Here is a 9981-nt window from a genome sequence, read left to right on the forward strand (position 1 = left end):
TTTCGTAAAAATATATAATTTAATTCTAACCCCGCAAAAATTTTCTAGTTTCACGCCTGGCTATAAGAATCACTAATTGGAACATTTTAGAGGAGACCAAGCATCATTAACTCTATTTTTGGACCCACATGTTCATGTTGGAAAAAATTCAGTTCGAAAATAGTTTTCTAGTACAACGAAAAATTAAAATTTTAAAGACCGAGCTGATTTGAGATATTTATAGCAATAAACTTTTTACTGAAATTGCACCTATGTTTTTAGCTAGATGGATCATTGTCGTTCTCTACTTTCAACCGAACGATCTTCTCCATTATTCTCGTACCATGAATTGTTTTGAGTGTTGGCTTGAATGAATTCGAATCAAACACAGAACAAAAAATTATTTACTTTACTTTCAGTGGGAAAACAAAATTCTCTCTTTAATAGAAACCAATTAAATTATTATTCCGGAAAATAAAATTTATACTTAGAAAATAAATTCTCACTATTTTTTAGTAGAATAACAATATCTCAAAGTTTTGTATTTAGCCATATCGATGTCATCTATTTATAAGGAGAAGAAGTGAAACCCTTATTGAATTAGTAGAAGTCTATTTCAATAGAAAAATAAAATGCTAGTCTAACTAGGAGAGAAAAAGGGGCGGCAACCCTAGTTAAATATACTAGGGTTTGTCGTCCCATGTATTAGCATGAGGGGCTTTTGAGCCTCTCCTGTATCAAGTCCAATTATAAGTACTTCTTGAACTTTTAACCTAATACTTTTTAATTTAATCCAATCCAATACTTGGTTTTCTATTTTCCAAAATAAACATCATAAATTAATTAATTAATTTATCAATTAAATAAATTTCTCAACCCGATTCTAATTTTGTTAAAATCATTGCTAATTTATAGTAAAAAATCTATGAGAAAGTATATTTAATATTTCTACAATCAACGGATTCACTATAACCAATTAATTTAATTTTTTTGAACTTCAATTAATTAATTAATTAATTAATAATTCAAAAACCCATAAATTAATTTTTAGGTCATTTCCATTTAGTGAAAAACCACATTATTTCTCCAACTTTGCCATTTTTGTTCATTTAATTTAGCATGCAATTCATTTTCGGTTTCAATAAGCTAGCGAATGGACCGATTGGACATATATGATTAATGCTCAAATCATTTATAATTAAGTTCTAGCTTTTCGCCTATTAATTATAAATTAATTAGTCACGAAGTCACGAAATCATTCTACTATAGTATCGTGACTAAGCTCTCATTAACGACATACCATTACAAAAGTAACCTGATTAGTGCTTATCTAATGAGCTTGTCATAAGTTTGTTGCCCTCATAGGATATCCTTAATTTTTTTGGATATATTCGCTCTCCCAATATGATTCTATTTTGTATCATGGTAACTATTACATCTTCCTTCATGAAAAGCAATTACTATCAAATAGTAATCAAATCATTCATCACAAAGATGAATGACCTGTGGTCACATTTGCTTTTCATCTATCATGTAGTGTGTCACACCCCAAAATAGGGTCTAGGATTTTCGAGGGTAATATGGAAATTTTAGCTCATATGTGTTCAAAATTTCGTTAGCATGGTATTCGAAAATGTTTTTTACTATGGTATTTTGAAAATCAAATCAAATTTTGAAAAAGATGTTCAAAGAACCTCTAATTTGAAAAAGTGGACTGGTTTGTAAAAGGGTTTAAATTGTGAGTTTTTGTAAGGCAACTAAACCAAAACTTTAAAATTAACCTAATAACCCCCATCTATAGTTTTATTTTCACGATAGTTTCTCTTTATCTTGTTGTGTCATCCTTCGCTCTCCCAAGCCTCTCCCAGTTGATTTTGTTCTTCAAATCCTAATTCCATTAATTTCTTCCATCCTCATATCATTAAATCTCCTTAGAATTTTGAGAAAAACACCCAAAACACGATAGATTTCTATATTGTTAAGCTTTTGAGTTTTTTGGGTTTTTGATCAAACACTTAATTTTTTGTCAAATAAGGTAATGATTCAATTCCATATTAGTTTTTGATGTTATTAGGTCCTTTAAACTGCATTTTTAGATGTTAAATCACATATTTTAAATAAAAGCCGAAAATTGGGTCATTAATGGTAAATTTTAAAATTTTGGGTAAAAATGTGGTTTCAAAGTATTTTTTAATTAGTTTTGATGAGATTAGAAGGTTTCTAAACTTAATTTAAATTTTTGTTAAAGATTTCTAAGAATTTAATGAATTTTCATGAAAATTGCTACAAACATGTAAAAAACTTTTGATACCATGAATTAGGTAGTTTTGCATAGTTTAAAGGTTGAGAATTAGTCGTAGGTGAATAATTAGTTGAATTGAATTCGTTTTAGGAAAAAAGATTAATTATAGACCGAGATATTTGAATTTCAAGCTTGTTATGTAGAAGGTTTCAGTTACATTAGAACTTAGCTTAGGCTTATGTTTTTGATTACTTGAGGTGATGTAACACTCTAGGCGAATCCCACATCAGCAAAGCATGGGAGACACCTAGGCTATATAAAGAGGTAGCAGCACTTAAGTGGTAAGAGGCCTTTAGGGGTGTATAGGCGCCGCTCCTAAAAATAAAGTCGTGAGGGTCATATGCACCCAAAACGGATAATATCTTACCGGACTAGGCGTTGGCTATAACATTTATTGGTATCAGAGCCACTTTTCGTGCCTCTTGAGCGATAGTATGGCAAACCTCAACGAGGATACTGAGTCCCTAAGGGGGTTGAATGTAACACCCTAGGTGAATCCCACATCTGCGAAGCATGAAGAGACCTAGGCTATATAAAGGGGTAGTAACACTTAAGTGGTAAGAGGCCTTTTAAAAGTGTATGGGCGCTCCCAAGAACAAAGCTGTGATGGTCATATGTGCCCAAAGCGAACAATATTTTACCAAGCTGGGTGTTAGCTATGTCATTTATCTAAATGTAACCTCTTGAACCCAACCTAAATGTTATGGCTAAATCGTGAAAGTCACATCGGTCACCCAAGTTGTAACATCCACTACCTGAGTCTGAGGCCGAGATTGGGCACGAGGCGTTACCATACTTAACCACATGCATACAATTATTTTTGAGTCACCAAGACTTGATCAAATTTAAAACTTTTTTCTAACCTTGTTTAAACTCCTTAATATGGGCCTACGAGACCTCAAACTTTCATTGGAAACCATTTGGAACCAACTCGGGTCCTTAAACCAATTTAATAAAATATGACCCTTGAAACAGGGCACACGCCCCTGTGTTCATTGTAACATGGCCGTACTGATGGTCTGTTTGACACATATAGCCTAAGCCTCTAGGGACACACCCATGTGAATTAAATTCTAAATTCGAACCTATAGGGGTTTTCACACGGGCTGACACACGCCCGTGTCTCTCACACGGCCATGACATGCCTGTGTCCTAACCCATGTCTAAAAATCTTGACATTCTATTTCTGATGTTAGCAATCTTTAAGGGTCACACGGCCAAGGCACACGCCCGTGTGCTAGGCCCTTCACACGGCTAAGATACACGACCGTGTCTCTGCCCGTGTGTTTACTACCATGCATACTGACTTGAAATTTTTACGTGCAGGGGATACACGGCCGGACAACACGCCTATGGGACTAGCCGTGTGTGACACACACCTATGGGTCTACCCGTGTGGACAACATAGGGCTATTTACCAAGCCTTTTGCCGCCCTGAAACACAAAATAACGACATCCATCATGCTAAAGATCATCATAATATGATTCCTCAATCCAACAACCACATCTAAGGCCTTTACACATTTCATATTTCCTAAAACAAACAACAAATTACCCATTCATGAAATAACTTCTTGTGTTCATATAACAACTTTCAACTTTAGTCATTTCTATGGCCTTATACAAAATGAATCAAAATGCTAAAGTAAGCCAACACATTTGGCCGATTAACAATGACACAAAATTATAAAGTTAGGGTCCTATACATGCCGTAATAAAAATAAATAGATCTAACTATACCAAGTGCTTCGATTGATAGTGTGATCGATACCTCCGACGTCCGTTGATCCACGAGCTAATTAAGCGGCACTATAAGAAAATGGAAAGGACTAGGGTAAGCGTAAAGCTTAGTAAGTTGCATTAAAATAAATATAACGGCAACTTTACCATTTATCATCATGCTCATAACACTAAAATAGGCATAAGCATAACTTATTCGTCACTATCCAACACAATTCACATAGCATATACTAAGCTCACATCTCATGCATTTCATTTAGGTACCTGTATAACTCACAACATGGTTATACTTTTCTCGTTTAACTCAAGCTATAACTCTCACCGTTGAACCATTTGAGATACTATCAGATAGTTACTAAGCCTCAAACATAGGGTATAATGCCGATGCCATGTCCCAGACATGGTCTTACACTCGCTCTCACGTTAAGTCTGTAACGCCCCGTACCCGAGACCATCACCGGAGTCGAACACGAGGTGTTAATAGACTTAATTCATTACTTAAACAGCTCAAACAATTTATTTTTAAAATTTTCAGTCAAGCTAACAATCTGCGTCATAGTCGCTTAAAAATTCATATCTCGAGTTACAAAACTCGAAATCTAATTCTGTAAATTTTCCCTGAAATTAGACTCATATATATATTTACTACTTTTTTTCTAGAATTTTTGGTCTAGCAAATTATTACAGTTTATTAGTTAAAGTCTTCCCTATTTTAGGGTTCGACTGCTCTGACCTCTGTGTATTACTAATCAGATATCTCCTTGTACAGAGTTTCAATGACTATGCCATTTGTTTCTAATAAAACTAGACTCAATAAGGAATCTGTACATATAAATCATGACTTATAATTATCTTTGAAAAATGTATGGTGAATTTCCAAAATCAGAACAAGGGATCCAGAAATTGCTCTGGCCCTGTTTCACAAAAATTTAAACATATCATAAAATATAACTCATATACCTGTTTTGTTCCATCCATATGAAAATAGACTCATAATTCTTCAATTCCATATTTTATTCATCATCTAATTGTATCTCTACTATTTTTAGTGATTTTTCAAACTCACGTCACTGCTGCTGTCTGAATCTATTTTATGGTAAATTTTACCTATTTCATGGTTTCCATGGATTAGCTAGCAATTTAGCATACATAACACCAAATATGATCATGATCAGCCATTCCAATGGCTAATCATTACCAAGCATTTCCATACCACTCAATAACCATATCATAAGACCATATATACAAAATGATTATAATGCTATACATGCCATACTCAAAATATACAAGCCATTATGCCAAGATGGTATATGGATAGTGTGAGTGTGCCTCCGACCGTTCCCGATTTCCGAGCTGGCTTGTCAACACTACAAGGAATGAAAAGGAGGGAGTAAGCATAAATGCTTAGTAAGCTCACATGCAAATAGCAAATAACACAACTATATACGCAAACATAAAACATCATTTGCATAATCATCGCTGAGACATTCATATCACATTTTCATTTATCATCTTACCATATTGTTGTTATATCGAGTTTTCAACCCGAGGGTTAAGTACATACCTGTTCAAAGTATTCATTTCACAACACTTACCAATACGTCCCTTTCATCTCGAGTATTCCTCCTTTCATCTCGAGTATTCCTCCATTTGAGTAGAATTTTACCCGTTGAACACATCGGAATATAATTCGGATACATGGAAAGTTTGCACATAAGTGCCACATATGTAGCCAAGCTACCATGTAACCCGCCCATAAGTGAACTCGGACTCAACTCAACGAGCTCGGGCGTTCGCATCCATAAGTGAACTCAGACTCAACTCAACGAGCTCGGATGCCTAGTTACATCTCTCGAACTCAGACTCAACTCAACGAGTTCGGACATTCGCATCCATAAGTGAACTCGGACTCAACTCAACGAGTTCGAATGCCCAAATATCCTAGTGACATGTAACTTGTATCCTAATCCATTCCTAAGGTTCAACGGGACCTTTTTCCCGATCATGTGTCTCAACCATCTTCTCGAATGCCGCAATTCTGATACTCGGTAGTATTTTACATTTTCCAAGTATATCACATAATTTGACATATTAACAAACAATTATCACGTTATAATATTTCATAATAATTATCATATCATTTAAATAACATTAAAACATTTAAAATAATAACTATGTTACCAACATTTACATATGAACTTACCTCGTATGCTAAAATGGCTACTTTTACCATTTCGTCCACAACTTGGTATTTTCCCCATTTTAGCTGAATTTTAGTTTTCCTTGCTAATCGAGCTTGGAAGCTTGAAAACCCTAGCCATGGTTTCTCCTTGCTATATTCGCCATGGGGTTGAAGATGAGCAAAATTGGCTTTTAATTTTGTATTTTAATTCATTTTACCCCTAAATGACCAAAATGCCCTTACTACTAAACTTTCTAAAAATTCCATCCATGTCCAATTTTTGTCCATAGACTTAGAAATTGGTAAAATTTCTATTTAAGACCTCCTAATTAATATTTCAAAACAATTTCATACTAGAAACTTCTAGAATGCAAGTTTTACAAATTATTCGATTTAGTCCCTAATTTCAATTTAAGCACTTTATGCATAAAATTTCTTCACGAAATTTTCACACAATCATGCAATCATATCATAGACCTCAAAATAATCATAAAATAATTATTTCTATCTCGGATTTTGTGGTCACGAAACCACTATTCCGACTAGGCCCAAAATCAAGATATTACAAAGTCGATCCCATGTCCCAGACATGGTCTTACGCTACACATCATGTAGCCGATGTATGTCCAAGACATGTCTTACACTGGCTTACATCTAGAGGCTGATGCATGTCCCAGACATGTCTTACACTAGCTCTCATTTCAATGCCAATGCCATGTCCCAGACATGGTTTTACATTGGCTCTCATAATGTGGCATATACATGTCCCAGACATGTCTTACACTAGCCCACAAATATCCCGAATGTCATGGCCTGAATATCTGATTTATTTTCAAAGGTTCAAACGGGAGTCCTACTATCTTAATATTCATCATACATGATTATTTCCACAAACAAGCAATTCATGCAATCTCAATTCAAGCACATATAATAACAATGTAGTTGTATTATTAACATACAACTTACCTCAGATTACAAAATGTAGATGACTAGTTCGGCTTAGTCCACTAGCTTCGATTTTCCCTAGTCTAGGCCCAGATTTTGTAATTCTTGATCTACATGATAAAAATTCACGAATTTAATCATTTTATTAATCTAGATACTCAACCATTTAAAATTGGAAAAAATGACCATTTTACCCCTAGACTTTTACAAAATGACCATTTTATCCCTAGGTCCGAAAATCAATTTTTATTGAATTTATTCAAATCTTAAGCCTAGCCGAACCATTTTTACTCTTATTGTAACCCAAAATTCCCATTGTTTCACAACATTACTATCTATTTTACAAACTTTACAGAATGGTCCCTTTTAGGTTTTTCATGAGAAGTTCTTTCACAAAAGTTGTTTACTACACCACTAAGATTCATTTTCTTCCATAAAAACTTAGCTAACATCATAAATCCTTTTATGGAAAAACCCTAAACTATTAACCATTTTGCAAAATGGTCCCCTCATTAGCTAGCTCATGCTACAAAGGTTCCAAAAGTACAAAAATTATCAAAAATAACCTTGAAATTGACTTACTTGCAAGAGGATAGTTTGACTGAAATTTTAAAGCTGTAAGAACCCTTATTTTGCTGAGAATTTCGGTAAAGAAAAAGGGGTAAAAGGGATGATATGATTTTTTTTCTATTATATTTCTGTTTAGTCAATTTAGCCACCAAATTTTCACCTAACATTGACTTTTCTACCCCTTTGTCTCCTATGGCCGGCCATGCCTCTTTAAAGGGTCTAATTGCCCTTTAAAGACCCTTCATTTAAGTTCTTTAGTTATTTGACACCTTTAGCTATCAAAAAAGGACTTTTGCACTTTATACGATTTAGTCATTTTTCGTAATTAAACTCATAAACGCTAAAATTACTTCACCATATTTTTCATGCACTAATATAAACATGCTATAGCTCTAAACTAATAATAAAATAATTTCTTTGACTTTGGATTGGTGGTCTCGAAACCACTATTTCGACTAAGCCCAAAATCGGGCTATTACAATTCTCCCCCTTTAGGGATTTTCATCCCCGAAAATCTTACCGGTGAACAAATTCGGGTATTGGTCTCTCATGGTCTCTTCGGGTTCCCATGTGGCTTCCTAGACTCGTGTGTATGCCACAAAAACTTTACGAGTGTTATACTTTTATTCCTCAATTGCTTGACCTCTCGAGCCAAAATCCTAACCGGCTCTTCGCCATAAGTCATGTCTAAGCTAATCTCAACCTCTGTTGGCCCGATCACATGCGAAGGATCTTATCTATATCGACGTAACATGGGCACATGAAACACGTCATTAATCTTTCCAACTCTGATGGCAATGCTAATCGATATGCGACCAGTTCAATTCTCTCAGTCACCTCATAAGGTCCAATAAACCGTGGACTTAATTTGCCTTTCCTTCCGAATTGGAGAACCTTTTTCCATGGGGATACTTTCAAAAACACTTTATCCCCGAATTGAAACTCAATCTCTTTCCGTTTTAAATCCGCGTAGGATTTCTGTATATTCGAAGCAACCTTCAGACAGTCACGATTCACCTTAACTTTCTCTTCGATCTTTTTAACTAAGTCAACCCCGTGTATCTGATTCTCTCTCAGCTCGGTCCAATACAAGGGTGTTCGACACTTACGCCCGTACAAAGCCTCATAAGGTGCCATTTTCAGACTTGACTGATAACTGTTGTTGTAGGAAAATTCGACCAACGGTAAATAATTTTCCAAACTCCTTGGAACTCAAGAACACAACACTATAACATGTCTTCCAATACCTGAATTACTCTTTCCGACTGACCGTCGGTTTGCGGGTAGAAAGCTGTGCTAAAGTTCAACTTTGTTCCCATAGCCTCTTGTAACTTTTTCCAAAACCTCGAGGTAAACCTAGGGTCTCTATCTGAAATAATCAACAAGGGTACTTCATGAAGTCTTACGATCTTCGAAACATACAAATTAGCCAATTTCTCAAGGGAGTAGTCGGTACGCACTGGTAGAAAATGTGTTGACTTTGTAAGTCTATCAACAACGACCCAAACAGAATCCTTTTTCCTTGGCGTTAAGGGCAATCTTGATACAAAATCCATGGTTACCAGGTCCCATTTCCACTCAGGAACCATCACAGGTTGAAGTAATCCCAAGGGTACTTGGTGTTCGGCCTTTACTTGTTGATAAACCAGACACTTAGAAACAAACTCAGAAATGTCTCTTTTCATTCCCGACCATCAATACAACTTTTTCAAGTCGTTATACATTTTCACACTACCGGGATGGATAGATAAGCAACCACTATGTGCCTCTCGTAAAATCTTCTGAATTAGCTTATTATCTTTGGGTACACAAACCCTATCTTAGAACATCAAGTAGCCTTCGGTATTAATTCGAAAATATGATTCATCACCTGACTCATACTGAGCCATCTTAGCTTGCAAGTCCTTAGCACCTTTCTGAGCCTCACAAATCTCTTGAAGGAATGTAGGTCTAGCTCTCATCTCGGCTAGAATTGAACCATCATCAATCACAATTAATTGAGTATTCATAGCCTTCAAGGTGAACAATGACTTTCTAATCGGAGCGTCAGTGACTACATTCACCTTTCCCGGATGGTAGTCAATCACCAACTCATAATCCTTTATCAACTCCAACCATCTTCGTTGCTGTAGATTCAACTCCTTCTAAGTCATCAAATACTTGAGACTTTTATGGTTGGTGAACATTCGGCATCTCTCACCATACAAATGGTGTCTCCAAGTTTTTAATGCAAACACGATGACGGCCAACTTTAAATTGTGCG

Source organism: Gossypium arboreum, chromosome 13 (assembly GCF_025698485.1).
Source record: "Gossypium arboreum isolate Shixiya-1 chromosome 13, ASM2569848v2, whole genome shotgun sequence".
NCBI lineage: Eukaryota > Viridiplantae > Streptophyta > Magnoliopsida > Malvales > Malvaceae > Gossypium > Gossypium arboreum.